This window comes from Anser brachyrhynchus, assembly GCF_964034855.1.
Source record: "Anser brachyrhynchus genome assembly, chromosome: 9".
Lineage (NCBI taxonomy): Eukaryota > Metazoa > Chordata > Aves > Anseriformes > Anatidae > Anser > Anser brachyrhynchus.
In genome coordinates, this window is record NC_137703.1 from 18,184,675 (window position 1) to 18,206,968 (window position 22,294).

A 22,294-nucleotide genomic window follows, 5' to 3' on the forward strand; every position below is an offset into this window, starting at 1 on the left:
GGATCTATGCAGCTAGGACCTAAAATTACACCACAGCCTAGGTTAGCACTGAGGTCCTCAGACATGCTGACCTGAAACATCAGGGATTGTGCCCATTCCTTGGAGTCTCTACCAGGGACAATAGTTAACTGTCAGCATTAGACGGGCAGCCACCACATCCCCTGCTTACAGCAGGGAACAGAGGAATGACACCCAAAGTTGTTTAAACTGGAAAATCATGGCCAGCATGAGTGGAATTAGATCACTTCCCCATTTATGCAAAGTGTTTACAGCATCTGTTCTCCGGAAGGATATTGATAAAACAAGCTTACTTTCGCAAAAGGTTGGTAACAGACTTAAGCATTATATAGGGGGCACTGTCACCTAAGGAAATCAAGAACCGTATCTTATATCCACAGAGCGTATCTGGGCAGGCTCGTATGGGGTTCAGTCTCCCAGCGAAGTGCCAAAATAACGACCAAAACTCAAAACATTAGGCCTTTGAGTCTTTCTAAAGTGCAGGTCATGGAAACTGTGACCTTAAAAAGGAAATAAATGAACTGTAAAATCAGGGCCATTCCTTCTGGGCACTTTCTGGTTTCTGTTGTCCAGTCCTTCATCTTTCAATACAATTTAAATGTTTGGCTAACTACTCAGACTTTGATGAAGGACACTATCAGCTAAAGATCTTTGCCTCATTATGCAGTTAGAGCCTCAGCCAGCAGAAACAGAGAGGTTCGAGGAAGAAAAAGCATTTGTAAGCTTACTTAAGATATCCCTTAACCTGAACATTTTTTTTTTTCCTTTCCCCAGTAGCCCTGGAAGCTTTTGCTACTTATTTTCCGTTTATCAATCATCCTTCTCCAGCCAAACCTACCGGGATCGGTTTATTTTGTTGCCCGTTTGATTCAAGAGATTGACTGGGGATGGCTCTCATCTCATGCTTGGCAGCACCACGTGGCTGGCGCTGACTGATCACTGAATTTGGACTGCCTGCCTCTGAAGTGCTTTGTTTCAGAGAAGCTATGCTATAGCCTTCCTAAACTAGAATAATCGAATCATAGACTATCCTGAGTTGGAAGGGACCCACAAGGATCATCGAGTCCAACTCCTGGCACCACACAGGTCTACCCAAAATTTCAGACCGTATGACTAAGAGCACAGTCCAAATGTTTCTTGAACTCCAACAGGCTTGGTGCAGTGACTACGTCCCGGGGGAGCCTGCTCCAGTGCGCGACCACCCTCTCGGTGAAGAACCTCTTCCTGATATCCAGCCGGAACCTCCCCTGTCGCAGCTTGACTCCATTCCCTCGGGTCCTACCGCTGGTCACCAGAGAGAACAGATCAGTGCCTGCCCCTCCGCTCCCCCTCGTGAGGAAGCTGTAGGCCGCGACAACAGAACTATAGCTGTAGGACTAGACAATGGAAATCACCAAACTAGTAACTCAGACGTACAAACAAGCCATTATGCTTCATACATTGAGTTTTAACCAAATCAGCACCATTTTCCTATCACTTTTATTTTAAAAGCTCTGGATCACCATTCAAATCAAAGGCATGGGAAAAAAAGTTACTGTTACTGCAATGGGAGCTGCACAGAGATCACCACAAAACCAGCCCAGAGCCTAGGAGGTTTAACAGGCCCTGACTTTCAGGGCTTGAACATTCACATCAACATGGCAACAACAAACTACATTCAGTCTCTACAGAGTTTCCAAAACATACGTTTTGGGCAAAACCATCTTTCAATAAATAATCTGTGTTCCACGCCGCATGTATTCCTAAATCAGAAATCCCTTATCTACCATGTGGAATACTTTTTTTGAAGATGATTTCTACAGTTCTAGTCAGGAAGTGAAAATGCACCATAAAGATGGCACATTTCCTCTTTTAAAAACATTTCTTGGGAATTATCCTTCAAAACATATCTTGTAATTTTTAGGACTAAGGGATCTGCCAATGCATCAATCAATTGCTATGGAAAAACTTTATTCCCTGGGTGGGTGTGTTCCCCCCTGCTCCAAACCCTGCTCCAAAGGCAGCTTATCATTCAATAAGATAAAATTTCTGAAAATTAAAACTGTCAGGACTGGGGGTGGGAGGGATGTGTAGGGCTCACATTTTTTTTTTTCCTCTTTTACTCCTAATATTTTGAAAAAGAAGTCTTCCTATTCCCCTGAAGATAAATAATCTCTTGGCCTATTAAGCTTGTATACAAAAAAGGAGGAGGTAGAGAGCTGCTGATTTCTGATTCTGGTTAAAAACAGTTCTCAATAAGATTTCTGTGCAGAAAGAAGCAATGAGCCAGATGCTCATCACAGTTACAGACCCTGAAGCTTCTTCACTCACTCATGGTAGATCTACTGACCCCAGACCCATTGTTTCCTACAGTCAGACTTCTTTTTTCATGCAATATTTTGGCTACATCTTTCACCTCGATTTAATCTCACAAGCAGTCCTAGCATAGGCCTGGTTCCTGGACGGACCCACAGTGTGCAGCAGTATACTAGATTAGCCCAAAGGCTATTTTTAGAGTCTAATTCTTACAGAGAAACAATATCACCCACTGCATTTTTACTTTCCTTTCACTGGCATTAACTCATTTGTTAATAACATCCATCTGTAATAGTCCATTTTTATATTCATATAAAATGGCTTTTAGGGAACTCTCTACACTTCAGCTGCCATACAGAGTAGCTCTACCTATACAACATCATCACTTGCACTCAAAACAAGAGAGCTGCAGCACGTGAAACTGTTTTGCACCTGTGTGCCCCGACCAGAAAGGAAGAGTGTGGCCCCTCAGAAGCCTTGTGAACGCAGCCACAGCCACGGCAGCGTAGTGGCTGGCAGAGAAGCCGACACTCACCACGGTTAAGCCAAGGCAAGGAAGTGTGCTCACGCTTTCCACATATGGGCTGCTAGAGATGCTAAATAGAATAAAGCTTGCGGAACTGTCAGTCCCTTGCCTTTCCGGAACTCTCCATTCAATAAACATCAGTTTTAAACAGAGTTGGAAGAGGAAGGGGAGAGAAGCAGGTAACAGCATGCAAATTACACAGAAGGAATGAGTGGAAAGTTCATAGAAGGAAATTTTAGGGTCTTCATACTCTGAGAAGTGTCATTTGTGCATACCTTAGCTCAAATAGCAAAAGAGATCATTATCTGATCAAGAAGGATGGAAGAACGATAGAAAGTCTATTAGCTGGTGGCTGTGGAGCACCACGGGTCTATTAGCAATTGACTGATTAGCCTGTCAGGTGAGAGTCAGACTTTCTCAAATCTCATTTTCAGTAAACTGTTAGAAGTCGATACAACACAGAATGAAAATTCAATTCAGGGTAACGGAAAAATAGCGGCTAATTATTCTTTTACAGCATCATTGATCCTTCCACATCTCCTTTAGTATTCTTACTCCACTTTTTCCTTTGTTATAGTAGAATATTCATATACAGATCACCAAAAAGGTAATCTGGGGAAAAAAAAAGGAAACTAAAAACAATTCTACATGCCAAAATTCACATAATATAAATACTAAACTACAGATAAATGGCTCTTAAATGCTACTGAATTTCTGCAGAAGAGTAAAAAGTTTACAGAATCAGTAGAAAAACACTTTATTTCAAAAAAGTTTTTTGGACAATTTATTATCTTAAATTTGCAGAATACCAACTCTGAAACAATGATATTTCAGTGCAGTAAACAAACTAAAAACATTTATAAAAGCTAAGCAGGCACAATGAAGTAAAAATTCAACAACTATAACTGCCTGAGAAGATTTTTTTCTAATGAAACTGTTGGAAAAAGTAGGGGTTTACACCAGAAATCCAAGCTGTAGATAAAAATCTGCCTACGTTGTGAACAAACATCTGTCAGCACAATACTGAAGGCTGGAATTTCTTAAGACACAATGCAGGTTTAGGATGATCTTGATCAGCTCCTTTACATTCAGATACTACTAGAAGAAAACCTCCAGTTTTACCTGCTGTGCTAATGACAATACTGCATGCAGGGGCAGGCCCAGCTTGGGAGGCTCCGGACATGCTGCAGATGAGGTGAACAACAGAATGGCCAGGGGGTACAAACATTTTAAACTGCACAGGCAAGTGAAAAAGGCAAAGAGGGGCAGCACACCCAGGAACCACAGCCATCTGTCACACTGTTGCCTGCCATTACCAAGATAGATTAAACAGATGCTGGAAAGGTAACAAAAATGCACATTGACAAAACCGAGAGCCCTGCAGACATCTCTGGGCTCACAGGTTCAGTTTTGCTACGGTAAGTGATTGTGCACAGAGGAAAAATTCAAAGCAGACTTTATATACTGCTGATTTTCTAAGAAGACTAGTAACAGCAGCAAGGAGCACATCCAGGGAAGTGTACAGTTTATGTTTGGCTTGCGTCCACCAGGGTATTCTTTGTTCTTGCAGAACCAAATGTTCCAGCAACATTGCACCAACTCCTACCACACCGTTTTTGAACAAATGGTTGTGTTACTGGTCTTGGGACACAGCAGCTGAAAACAGTTGGTGTAGGATGAGAGCAAATAACTAAGACTTCTCCTTCGATGCTTCAGCATCACACTTTGGCCTTTCTCTCTGCTGCATTGAGGCAGACATTTGCAGGACCTTGTGTAAAAATCAGTGTTGTAGGCTAGAGAAAAAAATATGTACTTATCAGTGTGCTTTTTTTTTTTTTTTTTTTTAAATGTCAGCTTCTTTCATCAATGATGTTTTAAAGTGTGGTCCCCAAACACTTGGGCAAGTACAACCAAGATAATGGTGATATGGCATGCGATGAAAACACACTGCAAAAACTATATAAGCCAACTGAAGAATCCATGTGGCATAGCTTGAAGTTTACTTGTAGTGAAAACAAACTAAACTAGAAAGCAGAGGTATCGGTAACAGGGTAGTTCTGACTGCAGAGACCTCAGTGTGAGCCGCAGAACAACCTGATCTCACTGCTAAGTAAGATGCAGGTGCTTTGTGCCAGGCACCATCGTGCTACAGCCAACACGAGATACTACCAACAGAGAAATGAGGTACCGCACAAAGGCGCCTCAGCGTGGGACACAGCAGCACGGTGGCTGCAACGCAGACGTACCCACAGCCTAGGTCTTTGACCACGGCATTTCACCTGCAGGACTGCAGGTGGAAAGGGTACAGAAGAGGAGAAGGAACACCGAGTGGCAGTCCACAACTTGCATATTCTCCAGCTTTTACTGTCTCACCTTTGACACAGTGAAAACAGCTTATCATTGGCATGCAAGAGACTTAACACACCCTGGTATTAACTCATCCCAACTGAAGGCAATGTGAAAACACATAATTAGGCAGAAAAAGTACATGAATGAGGAAAAGAATCCAATATTGATTACAGTAGTGCCAGAGACTCAGAGGAATAAAGTGGGCAATGCACATTTTTAAAGTGACAACAGGACTAAATACAGGAGTGTGGGGCCTGAAATCTGCCTGGCTTGTAAACTGATTTGAGGATGTCAGGCCAGGGAGATCCATTTCTGATGTCACAGAAATTAGAAGAAATCTTTAGAGCTCTTTTTTTTTTTTGAGAGAGAGAAATCCTGTGAAAAGCAAATTAAAATGATGTATTTGTTTTTCAAGCCGAAGATAAAGATAACAGAGCTTCTTCTCTTCTCCTAACGCTTTCAACCAATAGAGAACCAAAAGGGATGCCAAACATCAGCAGTCTTCCAAAATAAGCTCCTTGCCAAACATGCTTTGCTTCTAAATATCTCATATTAGATTTTCTTCAGGTCCAAAGAGGAACAAACTTCTAGAAGCACACCACAAACTTATAGGCTGATAATTAAAATAAGTAATAATAAATCAGTTCAGGTTTGGTACACCTTATCAGGGTAACTAGTATGCTTTATTCTGAAAGACTCATCAGTCTGAGAACTCTACAGTCTGTGCAGTCTCAGTCATCCCTTGTCTGGAAAAGGCCTGCAAAGTCTGCCCAAGCGTGGAGGAAGGACCCTGATACATTACAGAGAGACGGTGTCTTTCCAACAGGCAGAATTTCATTGTCTTGCCTTCTGACACCATTCTCTTTTTAGCTGAGACAGAAGTGACATTGGATGATACAGATTCCTATCTTACAGGCACAGCTTCCTTCCTCAGTACAGGGGGGAAAATGATCATGGAAAGAACCAAAACCTGCAGACAGGACAGAAGCACTTCACGCTGCTTAACAAGTGTTTAACTTATCTGAATAAACGTGGTTTTTTTGTTTTGTTTTTTTAAATTGTTATTATTTAAGCATGGACCTACCATTTGGCTAGCAATCAAATAAACTGCGGGATCTGCAATCGGCCTTAGTGACGTTTCCCCTTTATGAAATGCTGTTTCTTCAGAGTACACACTCATAACACAGACTGCCATTGTGTTTAAAAAGAAAGCCCAAACCAACTCCTCAGCCCCAACTTGCTGGCTAAAGCATTCAATGCTTACTTCACACTGTTTTCCACCACCTCCAAACATGCAACAGGCAGGGAGTGACTGTATCCCCCCTGCATGGGGTGAGTAAGGAGGGGATGGACTGAAGTACTGAGCATCAAGCTGCTTGTAATAACGAGTAACATAAATCCTGGCTTTGCCCAAAGAAAAGCAAAGAGCAGCTACTGAAGCCAGGGGATACTGACTTTTGCAGTAAAACATGGGTGTGGTGCAGGGACTTAAATCACCCAGTTTCTCCCCCAGCTCTCCAAGAACCACCAATTCCTACCTCACAGCCCAGTATCCTTGGCTAACAATTGTTTCCTTCTGCCTGTTCTTCTCCGAAGAGTGGAGAGTTTCCAGATGCAAGGCAAGAACAAGTGCCAGGGTGGCTCAGACCACTGAAGGAGGAATTGGAGGACCAGTGAGCTCCCAAAACAGCTGCTCAAAGCCTTGGCACAACCCCTTCCCTCCCTGGGTAAGCTAACGCAGTGACAGTGCAAAACCAGGGCTGCACCAGCCCAGGCTTGGCTTAGTACTGGAGGTTTGAGTTTGTAAATGTAAATGCCAGACATTATAAAAGTTAGCTTTGTTGGAGAATTATCACTGCTCTCCTCAAGTTCATTCTCAAAAGAAAGAAAACGTATCAAAAGCTTTAGAGTGAACGGCAGGTTTGTTATTCTTTACCTCTTTAAAATTGCTGTTTGCAACTCTGTGACAAAGCTTTCTACTTGCAGCAAGGCATTAACATTTTTAAAAATCATTTGTGTTCCTTTCTAAACATGTATCCTCGTGTTCTATTTCTAGGGTGCTCACAATGACTTGCTGTTTTTGTTTTTAACAAAAGAAGACAGACTGATTACTTTTGTTTTGATGATTATTCACCAAACAGAAGAGGCTTGGACTACATAAACTTTGGCTCAGATGCTGAAACTCAAACAGAATTAGCTCTACTTGGTGCCTGCCAGCGTGAGAAGCGAGCACAAATTCAAAATGTGCTAGTTACTCCCAGTTTCCTACTCTGTGCGGGCCAGCCCTCAGATCATTAATCCCATTTACAATGAGGAAACTTTGAGCACAAGGAAGCATAGATAGGTTTGTCAGACTGGGGTCCAACACAGGGGCCTCCTCCGCATCTGGACAGAACAGCAGTAACGTCCTCCTGCCCCGACCGCCCTGCAAGCCTGGGAACGTGTACAGATAACAACAGGCGTCAAACTGGGACACCCACGGAGCTCATCTAGGGAGAAATTCAGTGATACCATACTGAAGCCACAGACCTCTCATTTTACGCTTCACAAATGGTTAAGATATTTGCTGGATATACTTTGAAATCATGATTTTTAAAAGAGAGACTTCTTCCCTCAGCAAAGAATTTTCTAATAATTTTGCCTTTTTTTTTTTAAACTGATCATTGTGTGTTTTCCAAGTCCACTGGCATTGTTTACTTCCCCTAAAATTATTACCAGGCCCACAGATATGATAGCTGGATGTTTTTGTAATATGTTTTTCCACATTTTTGTGGGTTGTTTTTCAGTCCCTTGGCTCTGAACACTTTTTGCTGTCACAAACCACACAGATCACAGCATCTCCTGTTCCCAGCAAGAGGACAACCTGGCTCTTATTGAAATCAATGGGAGCTTTGCCACGGATAGCAATGCAAGTGGGATCAACCACACAACCCTCCGCAACAACAACGACACACAAACATTTTCATGTCTGAATCACTAATACTGGAATAAGAAGAAACAACTTTTTTCTCCTGCTAATAATATGGAAAAATCTGAGTATAATTGCAATTCAGCTGCTGCCTGAAGGAAGGAAAACAAAACCCAATGAAGCTTTTTATTTTATTTGCTGTTTACTGAAAGGATGAATGATCCATCTGTGCCTTCCTACTCCATTTAGGAAAGGTGCCTAACACTGGTAAAGCATCCATGAAATTCCTCTATATATTGTGGACACTATTGCCCTAAATTTTAACCATGTAACACAAATACCCCACACACTTTCTAGGCTGCACACTGCCTGCGTTCCAGTAATACTGAAAGCATTTATCAGTAGATTTAATTATATCCCCAAATACTATATCTCACTGTCAAGTTTTGATTTCAATGGTCACAGCAGTGCCCTAGGTAGAAGAGGTATCTTTGATCAGAGATCTGGAACCTAATGATGATTTTAAGGGCAAAGGAAATAGCTTAACATGGTAATTCCATCTTTCTTTTCATCAGCACCTCCACAGATCACGTTTGCTGTGTCTTTCTATTTGCTGGAGGCCATATGCACTAATAACATACTGAAATAGAAGTGGGGATTTTGTTTATTCAGGTAAGACCCTCGCACCAGGATATCATGACCAAGCGCCAACCCTGCTTCACTGACTTGTATTGTTCGCATGCTTCAAACAAGAAATAAAGCTACAAGAAGCACTATTGCTATTTTAATTCTATTAGCAGAAAACAGTCAAAAACAGTAAAGGTTACATCATTTATTTATTAAAAAAGACACTAGACAGCCCAGGATCCCACACGTCATCATGTTACTGCTTCCTATCAACGTACGGGACACAAGACACAGTGAGCCTTGCTGCCCACCCTCTCACTAATACTACCAGACAAATTTGCACCGCTGCCAACCATGCCAAATCTGCCCTCATGAAACATAACACTGTGCAGGCACCAGCCACATGGCAGAGGAGTCCTTGACCTTTGTTACAGGAAAACTCGCTGGCTCAGTTTTCTGCTGTAATTCCTCTGCTCAGCAGCAAGGAACAGTAACTTTAATGATGGGGTACCCACTTCAACTTAAAGCAAACGAGAAAGTAGCTGTTCTCATATTTTCTTTCTTACCATTTTTCTCTTTTGAATCATCACCTGTTCAGCTGCAAATACAAACACCCAGTAAAGCAAAGTGTTTAAAAGAAAGCAGAAAAAAACCAGACCTGTAAAATAGCTGTTTAAACCCAGCTTCCAATGACACTCAGCTGTGTCAGAAAAGCAGACTTCTCTTTTTATGTGAACAACAGGCAGGACAATCTGTGATCAAGCAATGAATCAGGTATGAATGAAGGGTATAAATTCTCTTGTATCTTCAACACCATTTAGTCTCTGACGAGGCTGATGATGCATTTTCCTGATACCACCCAATCGTAACCTCCAGCAACACAAGACCTTTCTCTGTATCTAAGGTAGGGGAAGGATGTAGTTTAGACTGCAAGATGTCAACTTTTCTTTTCACCAGTGCATGTGGTAGCCTCTAAAAAGAGTGAACAGCAGTAATACAAACAATAGGCTTTTTTGGATCATGATTTCAAAGATCACCACCGCAGATTTACTTATCTTGAGAGACTATTCAGTGGGTGCTTAGCAAGACACCTTATGTCAATAAATGCAGTTGCATAATGACACAAAAAGGATCTGCTCAAAGTGGAATACAGCCACATCTGCTAGCAACACCACACAGACTCTGTGTTCAAGTCTGAAGTACAACTGCTCCTTTTTGCAGCCCCTTTAGGTGTGTTTGAGGTCGTGATTCTTTTCAGAACAGAGAGTTACTGATCATAAGGGCTGCTGTTTCATAACTACAAAATCAGCTTGTTGAATTATTTCTTATAATTTAAGTGGCAAGGAGAGAGCTGGGATTTTTCTGAATCAATGCACATCTCTTTTATAAACTCAGATTCTCTTTGTAAAGCATTGATAAAAAACAGGAAGCAACTTCTAATACTTTGCTTTCAGCCTATTATTTTTCACTTTCAAGAGAAAGTCATTACCAGTCCAGTGGGGAGGACTCACTGCAGAGCTGCAGCAGCAAGTGAACTATCAAAACATGTTAATTCAGTGCTCACAGCTAGGTAAACTGGGAACAAGAAAAATTCAAGACAACCCAGAAAATTCCAAGACAAAGTCAGTTACCTTTCTTTCTCACAAGAAAACAAAAAACTAAAAGATATTCCACACAAAAAGGTCAGTGCGTCAATAAGATGCTGGAGAAAACTTCCTGCATAAGCGAGATGATAAATTGTCCCATTATTTGAAGTCCTGAACTGAATAAAGAAATCAAAGATGGACACTCTCACGTACCTGTATGGCTTCTGTTATGTGTATTCATACTTACACAAGAGGCACAGAGTTAAAATACTGTATTTTTAGACACTGTAATGTCCGAGGGAAAAAAGACCTTAATTAAGGACTCTTATGTTTAAACATGCATTTCTCAACTGTTGTGAGCTGACATCAAGCTTTTAATGTTAATTCCAGGGTCAGCATCTAATGTCATTTCCCCAAGCAGACATTACAGAAGTACTGTTTCCTCCCCAAAAAGCATTACTACACTCATCCATGCAAACGTTTATGTACCAATACCAATGTGTCAACTAAATAACCTGTTGACTGCCTGGGAGCACGTTGTTTCTGCCTCTCTGCATCAACCACCAGGTGCACGTTGCTCATTTATTTCAAGAGCTATTCAAGGCTGAGCAGTGACCACACAGTTAAAGCCACTTTTTCCTCAACATCATATCCACCATCCATCTACCAACAGGCAAAGAAACCCACAGTTCTGCGCAGTTACACAGAATAGCCCCTCTCTCTTTCAGAAGCTGCCCTGCCCTCCAGACTAACCCCCCTCAAGAAAGGAACCCCGATTTGTACAGCTCTCTAACAGGGCACAGTGTGGTGCAGTTGTTCTGAACTGGAATTTTTCAAAAAGTTTTTAATAGCCAGTTGGCACAAGAGCGCTTGATTTTCTTCATGATGCTGGCATCCCTTCCTGTTGCAGTGAATGTTTAAGAATCCCCTGGTGATGCTGCGTTAAGAACTCACGCATGGTACGTTAGCTTAGTAACTCTGTCTTTGGGATACAAGATGGCATGTCATATTCAATCTACCACAGAAACTGCTCCAGTCAGGTGGAAAGAGTCATTGTCAGGAGCATTTGTAGAATGATTGCACTACTTCACTGTGCCTCATCTGACTGCTTTATCAAACTCCAGGTTTTCCACCAGGTAGTCTGGACTTCAGTTATCCATACAGAGACGACTAGCTAACCACGAATAAAAAAAAGGTAAAGAACGAGAAGGAAGCACACAGTGCATGTGCAGGCTTCATTCCACATTTGTATTTACTGTAGAGATAGGAATCCAGGTTTTGTTTTTGCTTTCTTCCCCCTCTCCATCCTCCTTATCCACTGTTTCAAAGGACCACATTTGGTGAAGGCTGTTCATCGCATGTACATTTGTCCAGAAGGTAAGCAGTGATAAGGGCTGGTACAGAACAGTTGCCTTGTTCCCTTGCAGGATAAGGCGCTGCACGACTGATTCCCCAGCCTCAGGTTCAAACTCCAAATCTAAGCTCTGAACTAAATTACTTCTGCATTGTCAAGAGTTTTATGAATATTTTTCCAGAGTTCCACAATCAAGATGCTGCAGAAATATTTAGAGACACTTGCTATTCTCACACTAGCATCACCAACAGCTTTTACAAAAATATATGCATTACACCTTACACTTTTTAAGTTTAGCCACAAAGAAAAAGCAAGACAGTCTCATCTCCTCTAAGGCCCTTTCCTCTCCACCATGCTCCCTCTTCTGACTTCTTTTGACTTACTGCAGCATTTCTCTCGGCGTAACAAAATTTGGCATTAAGACATGACAAGTACAGGAAGATAAGCTGTGCTGGGCAATGTTGTTATAATGTTGCTGATGAGCAAAATTAAAATCAGACTTTCAATATATCATATGCCACATGAAGTGTATCACCTTTATTTGCGCACTACATGCTTTTAGTACAAAACAGCACCTCCTCAAACAGCTGCACTTCAGTTGATCGTTCAAGATTTTCTATGCAGCGAGCAAACATGGCTAAACCAATTCCTCGTTGTTGGGAATGGGAAATTAAAGGGCTAATAATGAAAGAATTTTCTAACACACAGTTTGGCAACTTGTCAGGGAATACATCTAGTGCATGTTCAGGGTAATTTTATCAAATTAGTCTTACTTCACCATTTCCTCTTTCCCTAGTCATGTAATTACAAACATCACACAGTAGACATTAAAACTTTCTTCTAGAGTAAATTCAAAGCAAAACCAACCCTACCACTGAAAATTCCATACATCACTATAAAAACCTCAACTCCTCCAAAACTATTATCACAAACACTATTTTTACCATCTGGATGAGTTTACCCCCCCCCCCCCCCAGTTTGGCATAACTCAACTGAGCGAGCAAATCTTATTCATTTACTTTTTTCATAATGATATTTTCCAATTTAAAGTAAAATCTTTAAAATCTTTAAAACATTAAAATGGAGTTGTCTAGCCAGTTAGAGGATCAGTATGTACTTAGAGCTCATATATATATACACCTTACAAGAGAAGACTGGAATCAAGTGCCAGAAAAAATAAATGAAAACCTAAGTCAGTAAGACCCTACATGAGTATTTAAGACGCATCCCTGCTCCCTCAGTGCCAATCCACTTTGAGAGGAGAAAGGAGTTTAGTTTAAGGGACGGTACCTGTGCTCTCCATTCTTTTCTGTTCCTCTTTTGTTTTCCTCTCCCATGTATGCAGGAAGAGCTGGAAAACCTCTCATACAGAATTGATAATGAACCTACTGGAATTCAAGTATTTACCACAGGGGAATCAGTCATGCAGTGCTTTTCTCCTGCAAATTATCAGATATTCCCAGCACAGACAACAATTTCACATATGAGCAAGGCCACATATCATTGCTGCTTCTACTTGGGATGTATCTATCTTTTAGCTGAAACAACTATCAAAAAATACACTCACATTGCATCAACGATACCGAACCCTTCAGACTTTCATGCTGAAGTTTTAACTTAAGAAACTATTCACACAATCAAAGTCACACATGTGCAAAAATATATGCAGAATTTAAATCTCATTCAATACTAGTATAAACCATGTAAAATATCTATAAGCACTGAGGCTGCAAAGCCAATTTCTATTAGTTCTGGTTCTGATCAAGCCACTCCATGGAAGCGTTCCAATTGTTTGTACCACATAAATTATCTCAGTCAGATACCTAAACGTGTTTGTTGTTCACCCCATTTCAGCATAACGTGTCATGCTAGGCCAACATACTTGGAGATACACAGAGGGAAATGGTATATCAGCAACTATTTCTTTCAGCATGGGACAAGAGTGGTGGAAAGTGCAAAGCAATTTAATTTAACAGGAGGGATTCACATCACGGCACGCAGTTGTCCATTAACAGAACAAACCCCTGTCCCCCTCCCTTCTCCAGTTGGCAATTGCAGCAAATCTTCCATGAAAATACATTTCCTGTAATGTTCTGGTCATGCTCGGCAAGAGCTGCAACCCATTTCCATAAAGCCACCATGTGGAAAATTGCCTTGGCTGTTAAAATGGACTAATGTAAAGGAATTTTCCCCATTTTTTTCTTTTTACATGTTGAAAGTATCAATACTTTTTAAAAAAACCTCCAGTTTCCAGAATATTAACGGGTCACCTACCAGCAATAAAGCAGAGCCCTCAAACTAGAGAGATGGCAAATCAAAGAGCTTTACAGAAATACCAAATACATTTAAAAAACCTTCAAGTATCACTTACAGAGTGTTTACAGAGCAAATGGACTGAGAAGAAAAGACTGAAGAAATTTTCCAAGAGCAACTCCGCTCACAGAGTGTAATCCTCATGCTGCTAATCAAACTTCCGCGGGACTAGTTCACCTCCCAAAAGTTAAACCCTGAGTCTGCAGGCAAGTGACTGTGTATCCCAAGATTAAGTCAGATGGTTAAAACAAAAGAGATGCATCAAGGTTTACTGGACTCAAGTCTCATCCTCCAATACTGACTTTACCTGTTGAAATTCACTCTTTAGATTTCTGTGGTCTCATGCAGATCCTGTTCCTCACTCTTCTGTTCCTATAAGGCTGATTCAAACTCATAATCCTTATTCAAATCAAAGCCCTCCCCTACACTATTTCCACACGTATGACCAAAACAGATCTCTCTTACACACACACTCCCCTTCCTCAACTTTTCAGATGTGCTGGACTAAGGGGAGTCACCCAAATTTTGCACAGGGCTGGGCCCACAGCTTGTGCTGTCCAGAACCTCTTGTTGCTCGAGGCGCATCACACAGATGTGAAGGAGCTCTGCAGTGCATTCTCTCTCCAACTCTGGAAAACCTGGAGAAATTTACAAGTAGATTTTGTGGAAACGACTGTGTGAAGAGACACAGGTAAGGAAGGCTCCTCTCTTTGGAAACAGGAGACTCTTAATGTGTAAGATTTCAGTGGCACTGATTGATCTCAAAGCAGTTTCTAAACTCGCAAATGTAAACTTGGAGGCAGAGCCCAGCACTGACACCACACCTAGCTCTGTTTTTACCACTGACATAACCAACTAGTTACCTGCAAAAAATTAAACAATTGGCTACTATATTTTTTGCATACTAAAGGCATAAAGTGCTATCATTGTGTAGAGCTAAAAAAAACAACAAAAAACCTCACAAAGCTCATGTTGATAATCTTGAAATGTAGAACAGCAATGGTATAACTGCCTAGAAGGTGTGAAAGAGAAACAGTAATAAAAACATTCAGGAAGTTCAATACAATCAAAATGAAAAACCTGAAATCTCTGGCCATGAATTGCTAAAAATACGTTCAGTGGAAGCTTTGATACTTCTTCAAATCAGGCAATGGGATCTCAAGTTGAGCATTAGATTGTAGATATATTAAAAATAAGGACTTTTTGAAGACATAGGGCTTGTGTCAGAAGCCCAAGGTCTCACAGAATAAAATAGAACAGAAAATAGGTCCTACTAGACTTTAATCCCCAGATGCTACTCCATCAATTTTGGATTACTCTACAAGAAGGGAAGTTCATTGCAAAACTTAAGAATTAGTCGGAGAAAAAGAAGAAAAGGAGATGAAATACCTATGATTAAAATAACTGATAAAACATAGAAAAATAGATACTTGTGAGCACATAAATCCTTTAAAATAAACATTTTGTGATACACTTCTTGACTACCAAATTCTCATGGCTGTGGTTCCAGGCTCAAAGCTGTGTCTAAGGCAATACATCTAAAAATACAACAATGAGCTTTCCAATTTTTCCCTTGCTTGTCACAGGCAGAAATGAAGAGTTATCTCAGCTGTATCTACATGAACAGAAAGGCTACATTATGTTCTTCTGTCTCTTGAAACTTCATTGATTTCTTTTCTGGAAAAAGAACTCCATCGTATTACAGCCTTTATTCATTCTTGAGAGGCAGCAAGGGAAAGAAACACACAAGGAAAGAAACAGGAGCATCAATCTGAGTACCCTGTATGCATGTACATTGACCACAATCAGAAGGGTGCAGCACTTCGTGCACAACTGTAAAGGATTACTGCATGTGGTTAAAAGACATGAACATCTCTCAGAATAAAGAAAATACAGTTAGAAAGGTGCATGAGAAAATCTACACAATGTTGATTTCTTTCTTTATAATTTTGGTTTCTTTTTGTCAGTCACCATGCAAAAAATTAGCAGGCACAGGGTCAGTGAGCAGCTAAAGTATCTTCAAATGAAAAGCGTAAACTGTTTTCCTCATCTGTGCTTCCTGTAACCATTCTGTTACTTGTCTCCCTGATTTATGATTCCCACACTGCCACTGTGATTAAAAGCATGACGGTTTGTTTGCATTTCTACTTAGGCTGATTATTTTTTTTTTTGCCCTTCCTCCAACTTTAGACAAAACCCTGCAGATGACAGGCCTAAAGGTGCAGTACTCATTTTAAAAAACTATGTGCCATGAACGGGAAGCTGCCCTATAGCAAGAGCTCTCCGACTCACCTACCCCATTTCCACCACACCACAGAGCTGAGAGCACAAGCACTCCGTAGCTGACTGCGAGGTTCAGCACTGACCACTGGGATTTGACTGTGATTATAAGTAAGCCGGACTCAATTTCTTCTCTGTTTAGACCTGAAAATCTAAATGAGAAGACATCTTTAGATTGTGGCTCCTATGACCCTCCAAAATGAAAACAGCTGTGGGCTTTGGCTGTCTGATAAGCTACTAGCTACTGCTAGTAAAAAAAAAAAAAAAAAAAAGGCTGCCTCCCAGTTATGCTGGCAACTAATATGGGGCAGGAAAGTAACTCTCTGGTGAGACAATTACTTAAAACCACACGAGTAGAACAGGAGAAACTGGCTTTTGGTAGAACTGAGGTCCCATCATATTTGTGAAGCAGGATACCCACAAGCAACAACAGGTAGGTTCAGCCTGAAAACTAAAATTCATATTATGTAAAAGACGGTTAACTGTCAAATTTGTTCGCATCCCAGCAAACACCACAATGAAGTTATTGCTGTGAAAACACAAAACTAGGAGCAAGATGCCATGACCAAGGTCAGCACCTCAGTTCTCTATGGCATGCATTTCTCCCCTCTCTTCTGGTGTAGGCAGCAGTATGGCTTTTCCTCTGGAAAAAAGTCAGCCCACAGCTCAACCAGCATCTGTTCGCTGCTGGGGTTAGTTGGGTCCAGCAGAGCAGTTAAGATTTTTGAAGGACATTTCAGTTCTGGAGCTCACAGCTTTTACCTCTCTGTAAAAAAATCTTCAACTCTGAATAGATCAATGTACTCTAGCCTGCTATTCAAGACAGTTTTGCAAATGGCCTGCAATACCTTCTGCGATCCATGACCCCAAGATTCTTGTTGTCTCCTGCCCACTTCCAGTGCTGATAAATAAGCAAAAAAACACTCATGGGAGCACATAAAATCTATATTTGGTTACAACAGGTGAAGAATTAAAGTCAAGAGGCACTTCTTATAGAAAGTGTGTGCACATAACCATAGAGGCAAGCTTTTGAAGAAAAGGTCAGCAGGTTTGCCAGTAAAATCAAAGCATTTTGCAAGAAAGTCTCTGAAATAAGACATGATTTTGTTAATGATTTTTAAAAAAATGTTATAAAAACAAACGCATCATACTCAGTTTCACTGCAATGTTCCAAAGCAAATCAGAATGTAGCCAGGACTCCACTTTGCTCTGGACAGTGAAGATTACAGCTTCTTCAGAAGCTGCTCTAAGTTTCTTTTGGGGCAGAAAACATCAAGCCAAATGGGTGCTTAGATTCCTGTGTTTTCCACCCCCCAACAACCTTTTGTAGCTATATGGTTATCAAAGATGAACCACGCTTCCTGGAAGGCTGAAAGAACATTGTAAGCTTGCTGCTGGCTGGCTGCTATTTTGTTTTTATCTTCTTTGCATCTCAGTGAGTTTACATCTGTTACTGCACCACTGGAAAATGCCAGTGCTCCCAAGCAGGACGCAAACTGATGCAACTCACCAAAGCAAAATGCATTCTCCAGCCAGGTAGCTTGTGGTTCCAGAACAGCATGTTAGCTACTTTTAATGCCAACATTTGTTATAAATATTTTCAAGGCTATTATAAAGACTTCTGTACACAAAGTGCACCCATTTTCAGACAGTCAGAAAGAAGTTATCATGGGTAAAAAAGACAGTTAATATAAATCTGACTTAATGTTGGAAAACTTTCACGATGCTGAACAACACAGTAAAAAATGCATACGTTCCTGTTCAGACATGTCTACCAGCTCATGCCTACAGAAGAGCTTAATATCCGCTACAGGTAACAAGAAAAACAACACTGATTTTTTTTTTTTTTTTTTTTTTTTTTTTACAGTTTGGCTGAAAAAAAGTTACCTCCTCTTTCATAATATCTGGACTCATAGAAGCCTCTTTTTTTTTTTTTTTTTGGAGGGTGGCTGTCAGGATTAACAACCTTGCAAAGAACGTCAGTCCCACTACATCAATGGTGTTACTGATTCCAAATTTCTGAGCAGGTCTCACAAAATGCTTCTGCTTGACTCATGAATTGGTTCACAAACACCTATTGCAAGGGCCTGGCTGCCCTTCCTGGAACAGCATATTTATGATCTTTATGCTTTTATGAGACATGGCACTCTAGTTACAACACTTCACTGAAGAACTGATCAAGGGACACATCCAGACAGCCAAAGACACAATACAGTGATGAGGTCAGGGGGGGCTTTTTGAAGCAGAAATTCCATGAAGAAAACCTTACTTCTTTGTAAGAAGTCCCAGTCATTTTTACTGTCCTCCATCAACCTAGCAACCCATCCATTTTTTTCATTTTTTTAACCCAAGATGACAAAGACACTACAAGAAAATTTCCCCTTTTTACATTTTTTGTTCAAAATTGAAAAACAATCCTGTGCTATCATGACATGCCAAAGCAATGACACGTTTCCTCCCGTGACCATTGTTTTTCTCCCCTACAAGTAGATTATTACTGGATGACATATCAAATGTTAGAAAAATGCCATCCAAAGTAAGAGCCTACTAAATTCCGGTACAATACTCCCCTTGCATTAGAGGAATACAAGGAACTTCAGCTTGTATTGTACTAGTCATTTTTTGTGGTCACAGAATTCCCATGTATTTACAGTTCATGGCATTTCATAAACTTGTGAAATCTTCTGTGCTCTTTTCTGAAGTAAAATACAATAATTTCAGCAGAAATAGCAATTTCATTATGTTCGACTGACAAGCTCAGGCCACGTAACTGACTTCACATACGCAACACAGGCTTCCTTTCCTTTTGATTTATGAGTCTACTCTATAGTTATTTTTTCTGTAGAAACAGAGTACGCGTCTGTGGATACATTTCTATTTCCCCCCACACTACTAATCTGAAATCTTCACATGGGGTACCTGTTATTGCAAAGGTAACTGAAAATAACTGTAAAGCTGTAGTAACAGACCTCATGGTAGTCTAATGTTGCAACCAAAAAGCAACCCTCTGCCATCAGGACTTATGACAGCAAACACCTACACCCTCAAAAGGTACTGATAATTGCAGCAACACTATTCCTATTGAGCTATCTTATGTATTCACCCGCCACTAAATTATGCTCTCTCTTACATTTCATTTTTCAGAAAGATTATGCCAGAAAGAAAAGATTATGATGTCTTTTTCAACTGTAAGTTATTCCAACTATGTATTTTTGTTAAATTATTTAATTTCAGACCTCCTTTTCCATTCAAGAATCCATACATTACACAGAGCAAAGCAAGGCACTACTCCCAAGGCGGTTCTAACCCCAAGCATCTGATTGCTTACTGCTGTTCATTGAGCTTACATGCAGTGATTTAAAAGTCCATCTGAAATATCACTTGAGAAAGATAAAAAAGTTAACTACATAGCACACAACAGCAGAGCAATAACCTGTGCTAGCATTCCTTTTAGACAATCACACAAGCAGCTAAAATTGTATCACATGGTTTTCCATGCAAACAATTGCTTTGAAAGGAAGCTGACACAACAGCCAACTACTGAAAAGTGAGAAAAAGCAAACATGAAATTTCCACTTCCTCGACACATGGCTTCATCACAGAAAAGGACAGAGTCAACAAAATAAATACTCTGGCTGCCTTCTGCTTTTGAAACAGGCTCTGATGAAATAAAACAGACTTCTGAAGACCGCATCACGTCCTGCATCTCTGCATTCTCCCTGCACATCTGAGAGGTGACACCAGTCATGTCTGAGAATGTGGCCCTTGGACATGGAATTGCTAATGCAAGCCAACTAAGACCTCAGACATGACATTTTCAATGTAACAAAAACATGCTTGCAAGAATTGTTTCATGCTTCTGATTTTTCATATACCAGCCTGAAAATCCCCAAAACAGCAACGGAAGATGTTTCACGTATTTGAAAATCAATTTTGTAACTCTGAGGCGAGGAAACAGAATAGCAGTTGTAAAGGGTTTAACACACAATGTCGAATTAGCTTATTAAGATAATACATTGTTTCCCTATTACTGTTTAAAACAAACAAAATGAATCACCAAGGCCTTCTCTCCTCGTGCAGCTGCATGGCATACTCGCAAGCATTTTGCACGTTTTAAGTAATGAATCAGTGGGGAATAAAGAATGGCACCCTTAAATACTCCCCTTTCCTTTCTCACTTCACTGTTCCTCCCCAAGACCCTTAGAAATAACTACTGATAAACGTAGTCTGTGTATTTATACGATTCATCCACTTCTTTAAAATTCTCTGCTCTAGAGTTACTGGGTACTTCTCTTCAGTACAAGGAGTCACCCAGTAACCAACAGCACAGAAGGGAAAGTGGACAGAAAGAAGTAGCTGTCCTGACTGATGGAGGTAACCCAACGTCTGGTTACGAACTAAAGCACCTATTTCAATTATTCAATTTCCTCCGCCAGCCCATTTCTCTTGGACTCCTACTTCATCCCCCATCTCATTTGATATTTCCTTTTGGAATGAGAGTTTTGGAAAATTCTTCTTCAAAAAGGACTACTTTCATAGTTTACACTCAACTCCCTTACACTTACCATTTTTAAGTATCAACCCATAAAACTGATCTTTAAAGGACCATTCAACAGTACAAAGATTTCCAAAGGATATTTAATGGCCAAGATCCCCAAATTGTGGAGTTTCGTTTCAAAGAACTTTTTTTTTTCTCCACTAGCAGCTAATGCACCTGTCCAGACAGCAAATGTCAGCAAAATAAACCCAGGTTGTTACCTTTATAAGTTTTCCAGTGTGACTCAGCTACAGCTCAAGCACTTTCTAAACTAAGATGGTGAAATCAATGACCTAATTGAAAAGAGGAAACAATAATACCTACCTCTTCCCCTCTTGTCTCTTTCCTGTAGTGGTCTGGAATCTCAAATGCAAAAGCCAGCAAGTACCTTTCTCCTCAGGCTTTTGGCTGTAGCAGAAGAAATGTCTTAACAACAAAGGCCTATAGGGAAGATGCAGCAGGCAAATAAGAATCATCTGTCTTTTTTTTTTTTTTTTAATCCTGTCATTTCATAGGAAAACTCCCAATCATCTTTCCTATTAGCATTACTCGTTACTTACAGCACACCTGTCAAAAGCTTCAAAGCTTACTGCAGGGCTTTACTGGAACTGGGAAGATATTTACCAGGATAGAGATATTTACCAGGATATTTACCAGGTAGCCCTGTTCCCTTCTGAGTATCCTATTTCAGTACCTATTCCCTTCTGAGTTTTCTACCTATTCCAGTAAGTGGTATTTTACATGTTCACATGTAAAACTGATTGACAAAAGATAGGCCAGGACTATTCCCAGTAGTAGTTTTGCTTAGAAACGTAATACCAAGTTAAGCTGCATATTTTATGACAGTCTAGGAATAGCAAGTAAATGTAGTTAAAATACAAATTAAAATATTTCTTGCAATTCACTATTAATGTATTTGTTTCCAAACTGCAAATATTCAGAAAAGTAAGGATGGTAGAAGTTTAGGAGAATTTTAATCTATTGTTCCTGAATATGAACTTGAAAAAACAACACAATAAGCAACAGTCCTTGTTACGGCTCTTTTCAAGAAATAATCACTTTACTGCCATTACAAAATGATACTTCTTAGCTCTAACAATTTATTTTCTACACTATATTTGCTTACTTTTAAAGAAACTAAGATTAAACAGATTGATTTTTAATATTCTATGCAAAGCTTAAAAGAGTGAAATAGTCTCAAACTTAATCTCTTTAATATAAAAGATCTGGTGAAACCTCTGTCACTACTATTCTGTGATACTCGATTTATCACACAACAAGACGATTATTCTGATGTCATTAAAAAAATAAAAAAATCTATCAGTTGTCATAAACTGATATCTGTTCCATTTCTGACAAGATGCCTGCCTTTTGTCATCTTCAAGAACAAAATGTCATTGCTTTTACTATCAGAAACGAATACCCAAGCCTCCAGGTATCTTGTTTTGCCACTTCTGAAAGCAGACAAACAGAGCTCTGCAGTGTGAGCTACAGACTAAAA

General features: G+C 40.2%; 1 protein-coding gene across 2 annotated transcripts in view; it reads right to left on the bottom strand.

Annotated features, from left to right (window-relative positions):
* HS6ST1 (heparan sulfate 6-O-sulfotransferase 1) overlaps nt 1-22,294 on the bottom strand; it is a 184,699-nt gene that overhangs the window by 141,952 nt on the left and 20,453 nt on the right. The window lies entirely within an intron of this gene.